The sequence below is a fragment of the Alexandromys fortis genome, unplaced genomic scaffold (genome assembly GCF_014885135.2).
Source record: "Alexandromys fortis isolate MF-2015 unplaced genomic scaffold, M_Fortis_MF-2015_v1.1 scaffold_36, whole genome shotgun sequence".
In the NCBI taxonomy this organism is placed as follows: Eukaryota; Metazoa; Chordata; class Mammalia; order Rodentia; family Cricetidae; genus Alexandromys; species Alexandromys fortis.
Window position 1 is genome coordinate 1,517,595 of NW_026067915.1, and position 16,406 is coordinate 1,534,000.

A 16,406-nucleotide genomic window follows, 5' to 3' on the forward strand; every position below is an offset into this window, starting at 1 on the left:
TACAAGGGACCTATACATGATTCATCTGTACCTACTAGTCAGTCTTAGCCACCAGACAGCACTCACACACTGGAAGGCACTACACCTTACCATCTATAAACTATGCTGTGCTATACTACCAACCTACTTGGGGTATGCTTACCTTCACACATTAGAGGAAAATAGCAGGCGCCCCATACTAACTTCTAGATGTAGCAAACCAAGAGCAGCAAACAAATCTAACTGCTGCATTCCAGCTGGTGTAGTCCCACCAGCCAAGATATCTACAGACATTCTCAAATTAATAAAACCATGCTAAAGTACCCACCTGAAACCAAAGCCAATGCAGTCTACCCAAACAAAACTAGGAAAAACTGCCAACAGAATGTTTTACTATAAAAGCCACTCTTAACAAAATTGGCAGAGACAAATAACCTACCAGATGTACAAAAATACCAACATAGAACACAGAAGCATAAATATGTTAACAAGCCGGGCGATGGTGGCACACGCCTTTAATCCCAGCACTCGGGAGGCAGAGGCAGGCGGATTTCTGTGAGTTCGAGACCAGCCTGGTCTACAGAGCTAGTGCCAGGACAGGCTCCAAAGCCACAGAGAAACCCTGTCTCGAAAAACAAAAACAAAAAAAAAAAATGTTAACAAGACACATCTAAAGTAACAAAAAAAAATCTCTTTAAAAAGAGCCAAAAAAGGAAACCAACAAACTGTTAAAAAAAAAAAGAAAATTTTTAATAAATGAAAAATTCAACAAAAAAATCCTTTTTAAAAAATTAGGGCTAGGCTTTGAGGCCAGTCTGGTCCACAAAGTGAGTTCCAGCAGAGTTAGGGCTGTTACACAGAGAAATCCTTTCTCAAAAAACAAAAACCAACAGAATCAGGTCTAGGAAATGTAACTAAATGGTGGTAGGACACTTGCCTAGCACATGGGTTCAAACATGCACAGCCATACACACAGGCAGGCAGGCAGAATCATAAGCAGTGTCTCAAATTTTGGCATTGAAAACTCAATAAATAAAATACAGTTGAGAGCTTCAACAGAAGTAACTATAGAAAGAATATTTTAGCTTGAAGACAGGCCTTTTGAAATCATCTAGTCAGACATAAACAAAACAAGCAAACAAACAAAAAAGGAAAGAACAAAGACATGCTTCCAGACTTAGAGACCACTAAGTAAGCATTTACAGTCTTGTGTATTTAGGAGACGAGGGGAAACAGAAAGCCTACTCTAAATAAACAAAACAAAACAAAAAATCCTTCTCCTAACTACTAAAACGCATTTAGTAGTTAAACTACCTAAAATAGAGCCTGGGCTAAGGCATATAATTCAGATAGCTCAGCAATAGAGTAATATCCTTAGTGCTTCAATCCCCAGCACCAAATACAAATACAAACAAAATACAACAAAGAAAACTCTGAAAAGATGAAGAAAAAGGTTCATCAAATGAAAGCTCTTGCTATGAAAACCCAACGACTCAATCAATCCTTGGGACCCATATCAAAGTACAAAGAATTACCATCCTGACCTCCCACACACATCAAACATACATACAATCATCATTTTTAAATCATAAATAACAATAATGTGGCGGCTGGAGAGAGCACAATGGTTAAGAGCACTTGTTCCTGTTACAGGACCTGAGTTCAGTTCCCAGTACCCACATCTAGTGGCTCACAACCACTTTAACTCCAGCTCCAAGGGATCCAACACCTTTTGCTTTTATTGAGAACCTGAACACATTTGGCATTCACTCACATACAAACACATGCATGTAAATAAACATAAAAATAAGAGCACTTGAAGCTCCTTGTACTGACTGGTTTTGTGTCAACTTGACACAGCTGGAGTCATCAGACAGGAAGGAGCTTCAGCTAAGGAAATGCCTTGATGAGATCCAGTGTAAGGCATTTTCTTATTTAGTGATCAATTGGGGTGGGCTCTGCCCATTGTGGGCAGTGCCATCCCTGGGCTGCTGGTCCTGGGTTCTAAAAGAAAGCAGACCAAACAATGGCCTCTGCATCAGCTCCTACCTCCAGGATCCTGCCCTGTTTGGGTTCCTGTCCTGACTTCCTTCAGTGAACAGCAATGTGGAAGTGTAAGCCAAGTAAACCCTTTCCTCTCCAACTTGCTTTTTGGTCATGGTGTTTTATCCAAACAATAGACACCCTAACTAAGACACTCTCGAAGACACAGGTTCGATTCAAAGAACCCACACGGCAGCACACACCACTTGCTAACTCCAGTTTCTAGGAATCTGACACCCTCTTCTGGCCTCCAGGGACACTAGACATACATATGGTGCACATACTTAAATGTAGGCAAACACTCGTACACATAAAATAAAATTATTTTCAAAGATAAAAATAAGAGTAATGTTTATAGCAAGTGCCAATGTATATCAAGAAAAATAGATTTCAGGGACTAGAAAGATGTCTCAGCAGTTAAGACCACTTGTTGCTCTTGCAGAACACTGCTCTTGCAGAGAGATTGCCCAGATCAAACTGGCATGTGGGGATGTCTATGGGGAGCTATCTTAAATATTAGTTGATATAGGAAGGCCCAAAGTACTGTGGGCAGCAGGTGGTCCAGGCTAGTTTTAAAAACAAAAACAAACTACTAAACATGAGCCAGTGAGTGAGCTAGCAAGCTGCATTCCTACTGCCCTGACCTTTCCATAATGGCAGTAACCTATAAGCCAAAATAAGCCCATTCCTCCCGAGTGCTTCATCACTTCAACAGAAATGTAATCAGAACAGAGGAAATCATTTTTATATAGAAAAATCTAGAGATTCTAAAAACAGGAAAAAATCATTTAGCTACAGGATACAAAAATTAATTCTGCTGGGTATGGTAGCTCAAACCTTTAATCCCAGCACTCAGAAGGCAGAGGCAGGAGGATCCCTCTGAGTCTGAGGCCTTTGAGGACAAAGCAAGTCCTAGGACAGCCAGAGCTGTTACACAGAAAAAGAAAGAAATAAATGAACTAAAGAGGCAAAGTCAGGCAGAACTCTATAAATTAAAGGCTATGTACATAGTTCCGAGACAGCTAGGGTCACAAAGAAAGACCCTGTCTCAAAACAAACAAACAAACAAAAACAAAACAAAGATACTTATATAGGAAAATAAATTTTCCATGTGGAACTGGGGAAAAAAACAAAGCAAAAAGACGAATATAAACATACAAAACTTAATGTTTTATAAATTCACAAATAACTAAGAAAAAAATCAAATTAACCCACATATTTACAGTTGAATTTTCAACAAGGGCAGGAACACATACTAAAAAAAAGAAAAGTCTCTTTAATGCATACTTCTTGGAAAACAGAATATGTAGGTGCAGAAAAATATCTGTTCCTATCTCTCAACATATACAAAAATCCAAAATGGATCTAAGATTTAAATGTTAACCTAAGCCAGACAGTGGTGGTGCACACTTTTAATTCCAGCACTCTGAAGGTAGAAATTGGCGGATCTCTGTGAGTTCAAGGTTGGGCTGACCTACAACAGATCTAACACTCTCTTTTGGCCTTTGCAGATACTGTGCACGCTCCCCCCCCCCCCCCCCCCCCCCCCCCCCGCTAGTTTTGGTCAATTTGACACAAATTAGTCATTGGGAAAGAGGACACCTAATTCTAGGAAGCACTTCCATCAAATTAGCCTGTGGGCACATCGTGGGCATTTTCTTGATTAATGATTGATGCGTGAGGCTCGTCCACTGTTGAGCATAGCCACCCTGGACAGGTGGTCCTGGGCTGTAGAAGAAAGCAAGCAATATGAGGGGGTAGAGAGACAGCTTACCCGTGAAGAATAGTGGCTGTTCTTCCAGATAACCCAGATTTGGGTTCCAGAACCCACATGGTGGCAAAAACCATTTGTAACTCCAGTACAAAGGGGGCGGGGGCACAGACCTGATGCCCTCTTCTGGCCTCTGCAGGCACTAGATGGATGTGGTGAACAAAAAGTCAAAACACCCATAAACATAAACATAAGGGTTAAGGGCCAGGAAGGGATGTCTTAGTTAGGGTTTCTATTACTGCGATGAAACACCATGACTAAAAAAAAGCAAGTTGGGGAGGACTTGGCTTACACTTCTACACTGCTATTCACTGCTGAAGGAAGCCAGGATAGGAACCCAAACAGGGCAGGATCTTAAAGGCAGGAGCTGATGCAGAGGCCATAAAGGGGAGCTGCTTACTGGCTTGCTTCCCCTGACTTGTTTGGATTGTTTTCTTATAAAATCCAGGACCAGCAGCCCAGGAAGGCAATGCCCACCATGAGTAGGGCCTTCCCCCATTGATTACTAATCTCATCAAGGCATTTCCTTAGCTGGGGTTCCTTTCTCTTATGACTCTAGCTATGTCAAGTTGACACATGAAAAAGCCAGTACAAGAGAGCTAGAGAGACAGTTCTATGGTTAAGAGCACTGGCTGCTCTTCCAGAGGTCTGGGGTTCAGTTCCCAGTACCAACAAAACAGCTCACAACTAACTACTCCAACTAGAGATCCAACTCCCTCTTCTGACCTCCTTGGGCATTAGATATGCATGCTGTAACAGACAGACATGCAGGCAAAACATCCATACATGTAATAAATAAAGTGTACAGATTGGAGGCTGGGTAGAGGAAACCTATTCAGTTATTAGTTGATTAAAAAAATTAAAGCAAGATTAGCAAATCATAGAGAAAAAGCCAGTAGCAGTTTGCCTCCATAATTTCTGCCTCGGCTCCTGCTTGAGTTTTTGTCCTGACCTTCCTCAATAATCAACTGTGGTCAGGACATGTAAACCAAATAAATCCTTGCTGTCCAAGTTACCACGACAGGTATATCAAGCAATAGAAAGCAAACTTGAGCATGATACACAAATAATCAAAAATCACATTAAAAAGTTAAAAAAAAACTTGCAGGGTGGTGGTGTCTCATACCTTTGATCACAGCATGTGAGAAGCAGAGGCAGGTGGATCTCGAAGTTGAGGCCAGCCTGGTCTACAGAGTGAGTTCCAGGACAGTCAGGACTACACAGAATAACCCTGTCTCGAAAAACTCAAAATAAATAAATAAATGAAACTTGTAGTAGCTGAAAATTGCTGTGGGACAATGGTCTGTACCCTGTCACTTATATTTTAAATAAATGCTGACTGGCCAGTAGCCAGGCAGGCAGTATATGCGGGGTAATGAGGCAGGAAGTAGAGGCAGGCAATGAGAATTCTGGGAAGAGGGAAGCGCAGTCTAGAGTCGTGACCCAACCACAGAAGCAAGATGTGACTGCCTTACCAAATAAGGTACTGAGCCACGTGGCTAACACAGACAAGAATAACGGGCTACTATAAGTTATAAGAGTTAATATGAAGTCTGAGCTACAAGGCCAATCAGTTTATAACTAATGTAGATCTCTGTGTGATTATCTGGAACTAACTGGCTGCAGAACTGGGAAGGACAGAAACCTCAGTCAACAGAAAATGATGAAGCATTTCCCAAGGAAAATTTTCCAGTGCCTTGTTAAAATGTTTCTACAGTGGAGCCAGAATGTTACAAAGGGTACCACACTGTGCCAAATTATAATATCTTTTACTCCAAACAGCAACATGGTTTAGAAATATATGGTAAAGTTTTGGAAGACTGATTAAACAAATAAAAAAATGTTAGGAAGCACCTTGTGGTAGTTTAAATGTAATTGGTCACCATAATCTCCTAGGGAATGATACTATAAGGAGGTGTGACTTTGTTGGAGTGGGTAGGGCCTTGTCTGAGGAAGTGTGTCACTGTGGGGCAGGCTCTGAGGTTGTCTATGCTCAGGATATTGCCAAGTCAGCTTCCTGTTGCCTGAGTCAAGATGTAGGACTCTCGGCTATTTCTCCAACACCATGCCTAGGGCCACCTGCCATGCTCCCCACCATGATGATAATGAACTGAACCTCTGAAACTGTAACCTCCATTAAATGCTTTCCTTTATAAGAGTTGCCGTGGTCATGGTGTCTCTTCACAGCAATACAAAACACTAAGACACACCTATTCTTTAAAAAGAAATTCCCAGGCTAGGGATTCAGCTCAGTTGGTAGAGTGTCTGTGTAACAGAACAAAACTTCGAGTACGAGATGCAGCACCAATGCACCAAGAAAGATGACCTACACTTGCGGGACTCGGAGACAGAAGACCAGAGGTCCAATATCACCCTCAGTTACTGACCTGCCTGAAAGAAACAAACTCCACATATTCCCCCTGGTGTAACCACCTGTCTAAAGAGAAGCTGGCATCACTCATGCCTCTTTTGGCTTGTTTGTTTAGGTTTGGGTTTGGTTTTTTTGAGATAAGGTTTCTCAGTGTAACCTTGGCTGTCTTGGAACTTCTCTGTAGACCAGGCTGGCCTTAAACTCAAGAGATCCACCTGCCTCTGCCTCCTGAGTGCTGGGATTAAAGGCGTGTGACACCATCATACCATATTTATATCCAATTTGCCAATCACTAAAGATAATTTCGGGAATAAAAAAATCTAAGACTCAGCATTTCAATAGATATTTTAACTTGTAATATTGTTTTGTTTTGTTAAGACAAGAGTGTTCTATGTAGCCAAACCTGACCTTAAATCTGCAATTCTCCTGCCTCAGATTGAGTTCTGGGATTTGGCAGTTTACTGAAATAAAAGAACAAGCCATATTAACCAGCCAAACTATAAATGAAAAAACAGCTTCTAACCCATTTCTAACCTGTTTCAGACCAAAAAGGAAGCACTCAATGGGGCTTAGTGTCACACACCTTTAAATCCAAGCACTTAGGAGGTAGAGGTTGGAAGATCTTTTGTGAGTTTGAGGCCAGACTTATCTACCTAGTTAGTTCCAGATCAAACAGGGCTGCACAGTGAGAGCCTGTCTCAATCTCCCAGGGAAATCTACTGGCAGTTTTCCCTGCTGTCTTGCACCACTGAACTTTTGTTAAAGGTGACCAAACACCCCTTCTATTAACAAACTTTAGATTAAAAAAAAAAATCACACATAAAAGTTCTAACTCTACAAAATGGAAAGTGATTTTTACAATGTGCTTAACAAGCAGACTGCACTGCTCCTGGCAGAGAAAGTGCGAAAGTGTTCTGTTTTAACACTCAAAAGAACATTTAGCTCTTACATTTTAGTCTTCATGATAAACCCTCTAAGCTTCCACCAAACCATTACAACCGCCTTTCAAAGTCCTCCAAAGAGGCATTCTTTTTACCAAATAAATCAAGCAAACTAAATTTCAACAGCAAAACTTATAAGGCAGCCATCCCAACCCCCCGACTTTTTTCTCTTTCCCTTCAGTGCTGAGGATCCAATCTGCCTGTTAAGCAAGCCCTCTGTCCACCAGAGTTACATCCCTAGCACCACCACACACTTCTGAGGGGCCCACAGGGCTCAACTACAAAGACAATTGATTTCAGTAATGGTACTAATACATGAAGATAAAAAAATACAAAATAAACCATCATATGCCAGGAAACCCAGCTATTCAGGAGGCCGAATCAAGAAGATGGAAGTAGAACATAATTTACTATATACTGTACAAGGTAATAGTACGGCAGCATAGAGAATACATAATATTTGAAAGAGAGGAAGTCTGAGTCTCAGCGCTGCCACAACATCAAGAGGTGTGAATTTAGAGATTATTTTTTATGGATTTCACTTTCCAATCTAAAAACACAAAAGGCTGGATCCCAGTACTTCAATAGCAATGTTCCATGATATCATTAACATAAATCTATATAAAATTAAAAAGCAAGAACGAGAAAAGGCAGCTGGGGAAAAAATGTTTAAGAAAAAAAGCACAGTAATAAATATGTATGCAAATGCCATCACAAAACCCGTTACTCTACAAGCTAACTAGAAAAGGAAGGGGGGCAACAACAACAAAGTTCAAAGAAAAACAGCAACATCAGTAACAGAAATTTTTTGACAGTCTTTACTCAAGGATCAAAATTAAAATTCTGGGGGCTGGAGAGATGGCTCAGCAGTACTGCTCTTGCAAAGGACCCCAGTTTGATCCCTAGCACCTGTATGAGGAGGCTCATAATTGCCTGGAAGTCCAGCTCCAGGGGTTCTAACACCCTCTTCTGGCCTCCTTTTCCAGGCACCAGCACTTGTGTGCACATATCATGCCCTCAACATACACGCATACTCATCATTTTTAAACATTTTTTAATTCTACATAAAACCCTGGATGGGTGGTGGAGATGCCTCTCAAGGTAAAAGAACCTGCTGCAAGCCTGACAAGTGAGCTCAATTCAAGGGATCCATGTGGTGGCCTCAAAGAACTGACTCCATTTGTGGGCCATACGGACGTGCACCCACACATATGTATGCACACTCACACGATAAACAAAAATGTGACAGCCAATGTTTTTAAAAAAAAACAATACAGGGCTGGAGAGATGGCTCAGAGGTTAAGAGCATTGCCTGCTCTTCCAAAGGTCCTGAGTTCAATTCCCAGCAACCACATGGTGGCTCACAACCATCTGTAATGGGGTCTGGTGCCCTCTTCTGGCCTGCAGGCATACACAGAGACAGAATGTTGTATACATAATAAATAAATAAATAAATAAATAAATAAATAAATACATAAATATTAAAAAAAAAACAATACAACTTTGGATTGATGCTATGCCTTAGTGGTCCATGAGAAGCCCTGGGTCCGATCCCAAAACCGAAGGAAGGAAAAAGACAGTAGAGGAGAGGAGCAGGGAAGAAAGGGAAGAAATTAAGGAAGGAAAAAGGTAAAGTTTAACAGAATTTTACGTTGCTACTTTGGTAATTTGCAGAGAATATCTTCTTGGGGTTGGACAGATGGCTCAGTGGTTCTGAGCTCCTGCAGAGGATCTAGGTTCAGTTCCCAGAACCCACAACACATGGTGTACATCTATGTAGACAAAACACTCAAACACATAAAATAAAAATACATCCTTAAAAGGCTGTGAAATCTAACGAAAGGTATTACTGGTTCCTAAGCAGTGAAAAATATGTTAAAAGTATTATTTTAAGATCAGCACAGGCAGAACATATTTGAGCAACCCAGGCAGAAAACCCAGTTAGAGCTAGTGAGCAGCTCAGAGACAGAAATTAAACAGTCTAAGAATATAAAGATAAGATTTTTTTTAAAGAAAATGACTGCAAAAATAGGTCAGCGTTAAAGTTTATGTCTGGTTACTCAAAGTGTGTTACATAATGCATCAGCAAAAAAAGACAGGACATGGAATTGGTTCTGAAGAGAAGACTTCTAAGTTTTATTTCCAAGATAGGCTGAAGTGAAAATCATCCTGGACTGTCAAATTGTCTTCAAACCATCTCATCTGTTAAATGTTCGGTAATGGCAAGTGTTTCCTTCAATTTTACTTATCAGTGAAATAACCACTTAATTTTTTGGCATAGAAAACACGCATTTTTTCCGTATTACCAGTTTAATTAATTTTTTCCAAGTTTTTCTGAGAAGGCATTTATAACAATAACCACATCAAAATATGAACTCTGGAAGAAAGTTCTCAAATTTTGAACACTACCAGCATAATCTATCACTGAGTGTTTAATAAACCATTATATTAGTGTGTCAACTATTTACACGGCTCTGTAAGCACTAGAAAAATCTCAACAAAAAAATGCCTGAGGGAAAGGCAAATCTCTTAAAACTTAATACTCATACATACAGCTGAGATCAGAACACTATGCACGCTTACAGATATTCTAGCCAATTCCCACAGATCAATTTGTCTCCAGAAAGCACAAAATGTGGCCACGATATAAAAAGTACTACTCAACCAACCAATGCATATGCCTTGACTTATTATCAAGATGTAAATTGAATTTCTATTTAAAAACGAGACTGAAAATTACCTAGCAAAACTTTCTTCTTGGACTATTTCTCTATTGATTTTGTGACCTCACTAAAGGCTGAAAGCAAACAACGGATTTCCAGGTGCTTAAGAAATCGTTAAGGCTGATCATAAAGCTACCAAACTTAAGCTTCTAAAAATGAACACTTCTTGCAAAGTTTTACCCGTTTTGACTGGGCACTGACCTTGCTCCCCACCCCAAGATGGGGTCAGGAAGTTTTCTTCACCTCATTCTTCCCTAACTCCTATGAATTCTTACCTAACTAACATAAGGAGAATTTTCTTTGGGTGACTTCAGCTCGACTCGACATTAACGGAGCGACGATGTTACGGTCCTCAACCATGAACAAAAACCCAGCTTCACCAGCTGTTAACATTAAACCGAACTCGAGCGGAAACCCGTGCGAAACGGTACACGACCGACCCAGCAAGCTGGTTTTCCTGGACCTCCCCCAGCTCGGCAGCCCCCCGGTCACCCCCATCTCTCCTGCTCCGGAGCGGTAGGGGGAGGGGAGGGCGCGCCCCGAGGATGTCCCCCCCCTGACCGGCTTCCTCCCGCTGGCGGCTGGAGGTGAGAGCGCCCTTCCTGCCGGCCCGCGTCCCTACCTTCCCGGCCCCAGACAGACACAACCACCGACCGCGATGGGGCTTTCTGCGAAGCGCGCCACACACTTGCCCGCTCGCCTCCCCGAGCGGCGCTCCCAGCTCAGGCGAAGAGGCCGCGGGGTCACCGGGGTGCACGGCGGACACCCGAGCTCCACCGAGCCGCCTCCCCGCCCCCTCCGCTCCGCCGCCGGCAGACGGCGCCCCCGGGCTAACTTCGCCGGGGAAGAGGAAACGCCGAGACTAACAGAGCGGACAGACCGGGAGGCCGAGAGGACCGTGCATGTGTCCGCACGCAGGCGGGGCCGCCTCACCTTCCCTCCGCCGAGCCCGCGGCTCCCGTCGCCTGAGGTCTGCACCGGGACGCCACCGCGGCTGCCCGGAGGCCGTTACCGCACGAGGCCTGCGCTGCGCCGCCGCGAAGCTCTCAGGGAGAGGCGGGGCGAGAGCAACCGGTGGGCGGGCCGGTACGGGCAGGAAACCCGCTCCGCACCCAATCGGATAGGCTTCATCGCCTGCGGAGCCCGCCCCTGACGCCACAGCGGAATGCGCCGCTCCGGGATTGGCCGAGCTGGTCTGTCAATCCGGCTCGGCGCTTGAGTGGTCTGTGAGCCGAGACTGCGCGGCGCTCAGCTAGAAGAAGGTGTGCAGCGCTGGGCCTGTCGGCCACGGGGTTCTTCCCCCAGCATCCTCCGAGGCGGCTTGCTTTCCGCCTCTCTCAGCGCTGCTGAAACCTGTCATTACGAACGCTCATTAAGGTTGGCCCCGAGTTCATTCCAGACTGCGCTGGTTCCTGCCTCTGAAGGGGCCGCCCAGCTGCAGAGTCTTAGGGACAGGGGGCGACAAAGAAAAACAAGCCCGGGAGAAAAATTTAAGATGTTTGTTAATTAAAACCACGAGCAAAAAAAAAAAAAAAAAAGAAAAAAAAAGCTGTCCGAGGAACTTCCGAGTGCCCTGGCGCCTGGGCAACCTTCACTCCCGGCTTGCAGCCCTGCTGAAAAAGACAGTTACCTTTGCCCTTGGGCTAGGCATGGCCGTGGCGCAGCCCCAGCCACCTGCCAAGGTATCTGTTAATCAGTTTCTCCTTCCTAACAAGCCTTGCAGCCACCCAAAGTGCCTCACTGTTTCCCAACCACCTTGGTTTCTTAGCGTAGGTGTGGCGCCTCAAGAAACCCTCTAGGTTAGACAACTCGATTGAAACGTGTGTTTTTGCCTCCAGGGTAGCTACACCCCATAACATATACTTAGATTGCAAAGTCTGTTAAATGAGGAACTGAGTCAGCGTTCATCCATCCCCACTCCGCGTCTACCACATCTACACTTCATCGTCAATAACCAAGGCATTAGTACATCTTCCTTTCACTTTTTAAGAAAAAAAAATTTTTTTTCTGTGTGCAAGTGTTTTGCCTTCATGTGTATTTGTGTGCCATATGCGTGGCTGGTGCCCCTGGAGGCCAGAAATGGGTATAGGATCTTCTGGAACAGGAGTTACAGGTGGTTTTGAACCGTGTATGGGTGCTGGGAATCAAACCCAGGTCCCCTAGAAGAGCAGTAACCAGTGCCCTTGATCACTGAACCATTTCTCCAGCTCCTTCCTTGCATTGTAATACAGAGCCTACCTGTAAGTCCTAAAAATTCACATTTCTGCATTTAACTTAATTGCATGATGAAGGATCCATGGGTTGGCCTGCCTTAGGTAAACTACAGATTACTTGTGGCCCCAACTTAGCCTGAGTTTAGTTGAGAAAAGTAGATCATAAAACTGGGCAAAAGATACTCTACCTACATTCTAGTGATAGTTTCAAAAGTAAGTAATGCAAAGTATACATTAAAAACATACAAAGACAGGGCAGCGGTGGTGCCTGCTTTTAATGCCAGCACTCAGGAGGCAGAGGCAGGCAGATCTCAGTGATTTCGAGGCTAGCCTGGTCTACAACGTGAGTTCCAGGACAGCCAGAACTGTGACAAAGAGAAACCCTGTCTCAAAAAGCAAAAACAAAAATAAAACATACAGACCACCACACCTTTTATCTCAGCACTTGAGAGGCAGAGGTAGGTTCAAGTTCTGAGAGCTCAAGGCCAGCCTGATCTATGTGGCAAATTCCAGGGCAGCCAGGGCTACACAGAGCAAGTCTCTCAAGCAAACAAAAACCATTCAGGCGGCTCCTGACCATTAACTCCAAAGGAAGAGATTTGGGGTGATAAAGAAAGGAACTATGAACCCTCCGTATCTTAAGGCATTTCCCAGGGAGCTACTGACAACTTATAGTTAGAACGCTGTAGTTTCGTGTACCAATCAGACGGGAATGTTTAGGGGGAAGAAAGTCCTACCTATCTGATAGCAAGGAGTCACCACGGGCTTTATATTGTCATGTAGAAATTAGTAGGACCTACTAAATTTAATTTCTGGATCCAGTATGGTTATGCTATTATGGGAAAGAATACACTTTTTATGGTAGCTCCAACATTAGGGTATCAGATATCTTAAGAGTCCATACCAGTGTCAGGCATTGAGATTTAAGCCAACCTGGATTTTTAATATGCCAAACACAGCAACAGTTGTATCTAGGGACAGAGAAGCATTAAGCCACAGTGAGGGGGGAAATCTGTAGTAAGACTATTGAGGCAAAAGGAAGGGTTTGGGGTGACATAAAGACATTAAGCAATATTGATGGGGCAGACGGTGGCTAGAATTGAAGCAATGTGTTGTGAAAGCTGAGGAGCTTACAGTTTCTCCCATGAGGAATGAGAAGTCGCTAGAGAGTTGTTGCATGTGTTTGCAGTACTGTAGCAATCATCCCGATGTTTTCTGGCCTTCATTGCTTCTTCTGAGGAGCAAGCTGCAATTCATTTTTTAAAAACTTTCTTTTGTTGGGTTGAGTGTTTTGCTTGCATGTTTGTTAAGTGCACTGTGCGCCTGCAGTTCCCTCAGTGACCCGAAGAGGGCATCAGATCCCCTGGATCTGGTCTAAATAGTTGTAAACTGCCTTAGGGGTGCTAGGAACCCAACCTGGGTTCTCTGAAAGAGCAACAAGTGTTCTTAATGGAGGAATCATATCTCCAACCCCAAGTTGTAATTCTTGGAATCTTTTATTTATTAACTGTGGTAGTTGAATGTAGTTGGCCCCCATAATCTCATAGAGGGTTTCACTATTAAGGAGATGTGTGGCTTTATTGGAGTGGGTATGGCCTTGTTGGAGCAAGTGTGTCACTGAGGGGCAGGCTTTGATGTTTCCTATGCTCAGGTTACTGCCCAGTGTCTCAGTTGACTTCCTCTCAGCTCCAGCACCACATCTGCCTGCATGCCTCCATGATGATAATGGACTGACCCTCAAGTGAGCCACCCCAAATAATGTTTTCTTTATGAGAGTCACTGTGGTCATGGTGTCTCTTTGCAGCAACAGAAACCCTACCTAAGACATTAGCATTTATTTTGTGTGTGTGTGTGTGTGTGTGTGTGTGTGTACATGCATGTGTAGAGTTGGTTCTCTCATTCGACCACGTGGGTTCCAGGGATCCTACTTGGGTCATTAGGATTAGTGGCAAGAGCCCTGCTCCACTGAGCCATCTCACTGTAGCTCTTGCTGTTTCTCTGTGTGGTGTGTCTTTTTGCTCTAGTCCATCCTCAGCAAAGGTGCACTGTTAAGTCGCACTGTTCCCAGGTGTCTCTTTCCATTTATCCTGCCAGGCATTCATCTAGTTCCCCAGATTTCTGAGTCACTGGTACTTGTTTTCCACCTCGAATCAAATTTGAAAGCATTCCGGTTGATATTTCCTCAAAACTTTCCCACCTGGTTTTCCTTCCTCCTCTTCTGAGACAGCAGTAACATTTATGCCGCTCCTCTCAGTGCAGGCTCTGTTCTCTGCGTGCCTCCACGGCCTCTTCCTGTGCTTTCATTTCTGCGTGTGTGCTTGCATCTGTGAGCATCCACTGCAGGCTGCACCCGAGTCTGCTGGAGTCCGCTGTATGCCGCCCAAGCACTTCATCCCCAGGCTATCTGCCCAGCCCTTTCAACTTTTTAAGATTTGTGTGTGGGATCTTGCTAAATTGCCTAAGCTGTGCTCAAAGTTAGGAGCACTCTGCCTTCGCTTCCTAAGAAGCTAAGATTATAGGTTTATACCTCCATGCCTACTCAGGTTACAGAATGTCTATTGGGAACTAACGTCTAGTAATACCTGAAAAATCTAAATGCCAACGTTTCCCCCAAAACTAGGTATCTTATTAGAGCCTTTGGATTTGTTTGAAGATGACTTGGACCCTTCACTGAGGAAAGCAGAAATCACGAGATATCACAATGGAGAAGATTTAGATTATGGGTTAATGGACTGGAAAAACTGAAGCCAGGTTTGGTCCCTCATGCCTGTCATCCCATCATTGGAGAGGCAGATGCAGGAAGTCACCCCAAGTTCAAAGCCATCCGGGGGTATAGAGTGAGATCCTGTCTCAGATAAACCCCTCCAAAAAAGGTCAGGGATGGAGGGCCAGTGGTGACACCGAACACTGAGGTAACCCAAAAGACATTGTGCTTCATGGATCAGCTACCACCGTTGGGGCTAGGAAAAGGGAGAATCAGGTTTGGACTATAGGATTTCCGAAGCACAGAGACATGACCCAGCTGGGATATAGTTCAGACGTCTGGGAGGAAACTGTGCAGCTGGCCCTTCTACTGCTCAAAGGGAATGATGTTGTGGGCAGGAGGGATGCTACAGGAAGGAATAATGTCAGAAGTAACTTAAGGGTAACATTAATTCCTGCTGACTGCTGGGGTAAAGCAGCAACATACACTAAAGGCAAATAGAAAGAGGAAAAATCCCTTCTTCTGCCTTCTAATCTTTCTCTGGTAACTTTTTGCTTTCTTATTTATTTACTTATTTGAAGGACTGGGGTTGAATCTACAACACCTTGCTACTTAATAGGTAAGTGCTATGCCACCAAGCTATAGTCCCAGTAGCTGCTTCCCCTTTTTGAAAACAAGTCTGTCTAAGTTGCCAAAGCTGACCTTGAACTTATGATCCACCTGCCTCAGCCTCCCAAGTAGCTAGAATTACAGGCGTTGCTAGCAGGTTCAGCCCGTTGGTAATGTCCTTTGTAGGCAAACCCAGTGGGAGAGACACTAGCTAGCACCATGAAAGTGAAATGTCCAGGGTCTGAGCCTTAGCATCACATAGGAAAGTATAGATGGGTGGGTTGGGAGCTAAGAGACAGAACCTCAATAATCAGTATCACATCAACATGTACTTGTGCAGGATTAATAATGGCCCAAATTAAACTCAAATTAATGATATCTTGTATTCTTTTACAGACCTAGAGGCCCTTTTGTGGAGTCTCAGGAAACCATGTCAATTTTCTGCTATAACATGGTTAGTGCTAGTGTGTTAAAAAACAATTTAGTTTTAATTTCTCTTTATTCTTGAGAATTTCATACATGTATACAATAAAGTATGATCATATCCAACCCCATTTTCCTCCTCTAACTCTCCCCCCATGCCCATATGCCCCTCATCATGTTCCCCTCCCAACTAATGGCTTTTTTTTCTTGAGACAGAGTTTCTCTGTGTAGCCCTGGCAATCCTGGAAATGACTTTTTTTTTTTAACCCATTAAATCCAATCCAATCAGTGCTGTCCATATGTAGTGGGGGACGGCACTGAAACACAATAATATACCAATAGGAACAAAAATGATTCTCTCTCTCCCAGCAGGTCTCAACCACCAATAACACAGCAAGGCATGGGTCATGGAAAGTCCCTCTCCATCTATGCTGCAATTGTGGCTGGCTTCATCTTGTGCGGCTCTTGCACAAGAAACCACATCTACTTTGGTTCCTCAATGCAAAAGACATGTTGCTGGGCTTGTCTTTTTTTTTTTTTTTTTTTTTTTTTTTTGGAGTGTGGCATGTCTGCTTTACTTAAGTACTTACCATAGACTCATAAACAGGAGAAGAATTCATTATACCCTC

General features: G+C 43.6%; 1 protein-coding gene across 4 annotated transcripts in view; it reads right to left on the bottom strand.

Annotated features, from left to right (window-relative positions):
• The window catches only part of Nck1 (NCK adaptor protein 1), a 55,043-nt gene extending 44,118 nt beyond the window's left edge, over nucleotides 1-10,925 (bottom strand). The window contains exon 1 of one of the 4 annotated variants that reach the window (XM_050139445.1): nucleotides 10,762-10,925. The gene's annotated coding sequence lies outside the window, so the exon portion shown is untranslated. Of the gene's footprint in view, nucleotides 1-10,450; nucleotides 10,556-10,761 lie in introns of those variants that run through there. The other 3 variants (XM_050139446.1, XM_050139447.1, XM_050139448.1) reach the window with 3 other exon arrangements.
• Between the last annotated feature and the right edge of the window lie 5,481 nt (nucleotides 10,926-16,406).